The sequence below is a fragment of the Etheostoma cragini genome, chromosome 11, assembly GCF_013103735.1.
Source record: "Etheostoma cragini isolate CJK2018 chromosome 11, CSU_Ecrag_1.0, whole genome shotgun sequence".
In the NCBI taxonomy this organism is placed as follows: domain Eukaryota; kingdom Metazoa; phylum Chordata; class Actinopteri; order Perciformes; family Percidae; genus Etheostoma; species Etheostoma cragini.
In genome coordinates this window covers 17,534,271-17,540,113 of record NC_048417.1, presented here as the reverse complement: position 1 = coordinate 17,540,113, position 5,843 = coordinate 17,534,271, and the positions used below count along the sequence as shown (strand labels likewise).

The 5,843-nt window shown below is 42.6% G+C and overlaps 1 protein-coding gene across 4 annotated transcripts in view; it reads left to right on the top strand.

Moving 5' to 3' along the window:
- Positions 1 to 4,478: 4,478 nt before the first annotated feature.
- Positions 4,479 to 5,843, top strand: part of vwc2l (von Willebrand factor C domain containing 2 like) — a 25,643-nt gene continuing 24,278 nt past the window's right edge. For 2 of the 4 annotated variants that reach the window (XR_004658541.1, XM_034885521.1), the window contains exon 1: positions 4,479 to 5,346. The gene's annotated coding sequence lies outside the window, so the exon portion shown is untranslated. The remainder of the gene's footprint in view (positions 5,347 to 5,843) is intronic. The other 2 variants (XM_034885523.1, XM_034885524.1) reach the window with 2 other exon arrangements.

The following is a 5,843-nucleotide window of genomic DNA, read 5'->3' as shown; positions in this document are numbered from 1 at the left end:
ACAGCGTAGCTTCTGGTTGTTAGCATGCAAAAGACACAGGCTAACATTAGCTTACCAGCTGCTCTTTTCCTGACGCCAGGGCCACTGCCAAAGTCGGAGGTAACGGAGAAACAACAGAAGTGGAAAATCCGGCTTCCCTGAAGTAACCGGTGAGGCAACATTTTTGCCTTCCCAGTCAGTGAGTTATGTAAGCAAAAAACGAAGGTAAAGCAGGCGGGCTCCTGCGTGACATCATGGTGCGTTCAAGAGGGTATCTGTAAACTTCTTTCATAGCGCCTTTGTAATTTTGAAAAACTCAAACTATTATTGTAAAATACACTTTTGCCAGCTGGTGGCTTTTATTGTGGCATTTCCATCACTGCTAAAAAAATAAAAATAAATCGTGACTTTAAAATCGAAAGTCAAATTGAATCATGGATTTGGAGAATCGTGACTCCCCTTCATATTACACTGTAAAACCCAGTAATCTGCATTCGATTCATATGCCATAATGTCCCTCCAGGCCTCCTCTCTACTTCAACTCTCTCTATTTGCATGTCTAAAGCAGCAGAGTCATTAAGAGGCAACCAACCACAGCGACACAGTCTCAGTGCTGAGTGCCTCCCTGGAGCTGCTGAAGCATCATCAGCCTTTGGAGAAAAGCGAATCAGAGAGTCTTTACAGGTTCCCTATGGGAGGAGAATAGAGCTCTTATTCTAACTCGGTGGAAAATGCCAGCACCCACAGGCGCACCGTTACACACACCCGGGATAATAAGTATTACTGGGAGGCCTGCAACCCACCAGCAAACTGAGACTAGAGCATGGACTCCTTCCCCATTCACTGTTACCACCAAGCTGACTCATCCCAAAAACCAATGAATCTCTTTCCCCTTGCTTTAGAAGGGCTATTTGAATGTCTGAATCAGTGTGCCATGTAATACAGGCTATGGTTTATAGGACCACAGGGGAAAGTGGATGGGTGGAAACCGTGTGGCGCTATGAGATGCACTCTCTGGAAGGCAGGCTTGATTTGAAACACTTAGGCATACAATCCACATAGCACACTGACTACAAAAAGCTTCCGGTTTGGATTTCTTACACTGTTTTATACTTTCCTTTTCCACTTAACACACACAGTTTCCCCTTTTGTTTCCCATTACATACCTGTCTGGTAACTAACTGTCTGGCAGTGTCATGCTTGACATTTTCTATGATGTTTTGAAACATTCAAACCTGTCTTTGTTATGTTTTGTAAATAATTTTATGTATATTTCCCTAAAATATTACCTGAAATATTTTATATATTTGGTAACTTTTAGGATAATAAGAAATAATCTGACACTCTGGTTCTCTGATTACGGTAACAAATGTCTATTGATGCTATACTTTATATACCATGTGTAGAGATGTGTCTATAAAATCAAGATGATTTAATTGCTAACACGTTTGTCACAATAACATGACTAAGTATCTTTAGTGGGCTTTTTTAAGTAGCGTGTGGATCAGCCAGAGATACGTTAGTTCCTATTGTCAAATGAGCAAGGGATTGTAGGAGCTCCAGCCAAGGATTACATTTGTCACAGTAAAATTCACTACTAGTTTTAATTTAAAAGGCACGAACAGAATATTACGAAGGGAGAGAAATAACTGTGTTGTTAAACATGAATTTCACTTTTTGAGACATTAGCACAAAGCCTCGGCTTTATTAAGCGTAACCCGTATTTCCATGAATGTGGAAAAATGTATGCCTCACTAACACGAAAGCCTTCAGTTGCCTGAGGCCCACCTCTCCTCCTACTATCTGTTTCCGCTCTCCCTCTCTCTCTCTCTCTCTCGCTTGATTCAGCTCACTACACTTTCTCCCTCTCTGGCATTCAGTTTAATAACTTAGCATGAATAGCTGTGACAGAATACAATGCCAAAGACCGGCCAGCAGGTTATAAATGTAGCCCTAATGGCTAACCCATTATAACATTTGGTACAGACTCAGCCACAGTGAATGTGTTACTGTAAGAAAACGGAGGTGGTGGAAGGTAGGAGGCCGGGGGGGGGGGATGAAGGGCTCCCTTTCCATTAGCTGATTGAATTGGAACCCAGTCCTGTGGGCTGGGAATTGTTTGTCTCACATCAAATGCAACTGAGATGTAAACACCTCTGTTAGTGGGCTCAGAAGAAATGACTTATGAAAGCATTGTCTCACCAACTAAGCTCACCACCCAGCAGTTACACACAGGTAGTCTAGTCTGTAAAAGTGGTTGCTATAGTACATTTTACAGTACTGGTGTTTTTTTATATTTATGTCATCCACCCAATGTTTTCCGTGAGCCAGAATGAAGGCCTAATGGACCATGGCGTGCTAGAGTAGCTGGCTGGCTGTCTTATAGAACACATCTCACATTAAGGTTCATCATTTGCCTGAGTACAATGTTTCATTTATTATACAGTATGTATATAAGGTATATATACGGTTTCTACACACTTGTTCTCGCTCCATTGTGAAGGGAGGTGTGTGAAGAGGGAGGCTTTATGAACCATGAGTGTTCCTTTTCACTGTAACCAGGTCAACGACTAAGATGTTTCTGTACAAAGAGTTGAGAAAGGGATGTGGGCAGGGGGGTTGTGGTGCACAGTTACGCCCACAGTGTAGTACAGGATGGAAAATGCATGTTTTTTTTAAATCTTTGATAAACTTGCAGGTTTTAGACAAAGTCTGAGATAAAGACATGGGAGTTAACAGGAATCTATAAAGCATGGGGGATTGTTTGGTGGCATCAACAGTTTCCTAGTTCCTAGTTGACACAAAACACATCTGTTTGTGGAGGATGCATAATTTGAAGGAGAAACTAAGTCTTGTTAGAGTGAGGAGGGAAACGCAGCCCACACATGCAACCTGATGAAGTCATATACAGACTTTAAATTATGAGAGAGAAGCAGTTAGCATTAGAGGGATTTAAGAGAAATGCAGAGAAAAATATGCCTTCCGTGTTTCTGTATTCAGTCAAGGAGAAAAGTTAACAGTGTGACCCCAGTTTGCCCTGCGTTTGCCTGCTAAATGTTTCAGCTGACACAGTAATTATGCACTTGTGCGTGCGTTACCAGGAATTTGACAAACCCCCCACTTGCCACAGGTTTTGTTGTGATTGCAGTTTTGCTGGCAACTGCATTTCAAACATCTGCCACCTTTTAGAGATATCTAACCTCCCTGCATGCTCCATGTCAATAGGCACTGGCTGCACTGCCTCACAATGTATTATAGAGATCATACATTTTGTTGAGCCTTTAGATTCTCTAGGATTAGGAAAATAATGAGCAGAGTGTAGCTGACAGAAGGCGGCTAACATATTGCTCTTTATATAGCCTGTGAGTGTTAGTTACAGAGGTGAATGTCATCAAGCATGAACTTGATGCTGAGGTTGGTTGACAACTGTTACCAGGTGAGCAGGCTTGCTGTTTGCAGTCCAGAATCATAATCAGCGGTGAGGAGGCCCATGCTGTGCCCATTATTGAGCATGTACACTGGATAGCCCTACTTACACAATCCACATCTTAGCAGCTTCAGAAATTGAAAAATTGTCAGCTTCTCTTTATGTCCATCTCCTCCTCTGTGGTTAATGAAGATTTAATGAGGGAAATCAACATGGGATGGTGGGTTTTAACTAAGGCCACGTAATTAATGGAATGCCCCTTATGTTACATTATATGTACATAAAGGAGATGATGCACCATACCTGTGCTGCATGGATGTTCTGAATATCAATCTGTGGCTTTAATTGGAGAGCCATATAAATCTTTTTTAAGCTATTTAAGTCAAGTAGAAAATAGTGTTGTAAATACCCAAAATGCATGCCTCAACTTGGGAATGCATTTTTTTATTAGGCTGTTTCAGTTGGATTTGACCTTCCCTGGAGTGTCAAGTATGCAGCAGATGTAATTGTTTTGTTTGTAATATATCTGCTTTATAGAGGCAAGTTTCCGGGTGAGTTGCCTAGGGGATTGACAAGTATTTGAAATAAAAAAGCTCCTACAGAGTATCAGGTTTTAGTCAGATAAAGGTTATGCAAGCAGATACCTTTGAACAAGACTGGCAATATGGTTAAGTTTAGGAAGATGTGTATGGTTCCTCATGGGAATAATAATTAAGTGTTGGGTCTCACTCGGTCATCTGTGCTTTGACTGAATGAAGTCAGGCAGTGGCCCCTATGGGCTACCGTCTATAAAACAAAGCTGATGTGGCTGCTCTGAATAGCCATGCTGTATGTTTCTGAGATTGTAGTGGCGGACAATCGGACTCCTCTTTCATGTTGCACGACAGAATACAAATGGGTTTCTGAATACTGCGCTGCAGATAATGAGTGACTCAGGGAAATATGCTGCAGGTCATGTGTGAAGACACTTTGGCGTGCACAGGCGCACGGACGCAGACACACATGCACAGGCGTGTAATGACACTAACATGAATTCAGGCGCACCCGTTTACGGGCACAAAAATGCACATTTGACAGAACTATATGCAGCTGGAACCTGTCCGACCACTGCCCACTTAATTTGTCGTTTGACTTGATTTTAGCCTTTAACTCTTGCAGGATCAGTTTGAAGAATGCAGTCGAAGTTGTCCTCGGAATGTGGGGTGTGAGTGTTTTTGTGTCTGTGGGTGGCGGAGGGGGACGGGGACGGGGGCGCTCTGCTCTTCTCTGCTCAGTGCAGGACACAGGAGACAGTCGCTCTCCAAGGTGCTGAAAGTCGGAGCGCTCCCTCTGTCTCGCCGTCTGACGATGAATGCGACCTCTGCCTAAAACCGAAAATCAAACAATGACTGGCTTCAATCCCGTTTGGTTTAATTTTTCATACTCCAACTTCTACCCATCTGGATTTTTATTTTTCATGCAACCGCTGGATGTATACACACATGCAACAAGACTGACTGCAGCTTCCTAACATTCACCTGCGTCGTTAGGAAATATTGAATTGATTCCCAAGGAACGCTACAGAGGATTTTTTTTCTCCCTGTTTTTCTCGGTCTCTGTCTTTTTGTCCGATCCGCATGACTCTGGACGTAAACTTGGTGTCTCAAAAAGGTGAGTCCGACGAGGATAATCATGAAGCAGACCTACTTTTACGTGGATATCTTTTTCTTTCCATTGGAAAGGGGGAACCGTATCTCCAAAACGCTGGTGTTTAGATGCTTTTAAACCCATCATCACGACCGGGAGGGAGGATTATGGTGTTTTGTGGAGTCTGGTGAATTCACCCTGTGGATAAAGTGAAGTTCCCCATAGGCTAGGCGACTATCTTTAATCTGCTCTAGCCTTCTATGTGTTGGGCTCTCTGGCTTCACACTAAGTGGATATCAAGCTATTTCAACGCGGTGAGTCTGCTCTATCGTGTAATGTACATCCCTTTTGTCACTGGCATTTTCGATTGATCTGTCAAGACACGCAGCACTCACAAACCACACGATTCCAAGCCGAGGGGAAATATTTATTTTCAGCCATGTATTGCTGAACGGAATGGATTCTGCTCTGTGGTTTTCCCCTTCCGAAGGAGTGATGCATTTGGGGTTAAATCATTGCGCATTTATGATTCGGGAGAATTGCATGTTACATGGATGATTTAGTAAGAACGGGTTACTGTAAATCCAGAGTCGGAGTAGTAATTTGTGCAATCATTGGCTACAAAGTGAACAGACCAATAGCTACCTGTTGTCTCTGGTTGCTCTTAGAGTTTGAAATTGTGGTGTTTTTCTATAGAATGGGGAGAACAACCCTGTGAGGAGCCCACTGCACTTACTTCAGATAGTAGATGGTTTAACGGTTTTCTGTGTTGTTGGATGATCCATTGCTGATTTTGCACGAAAAGAATAAT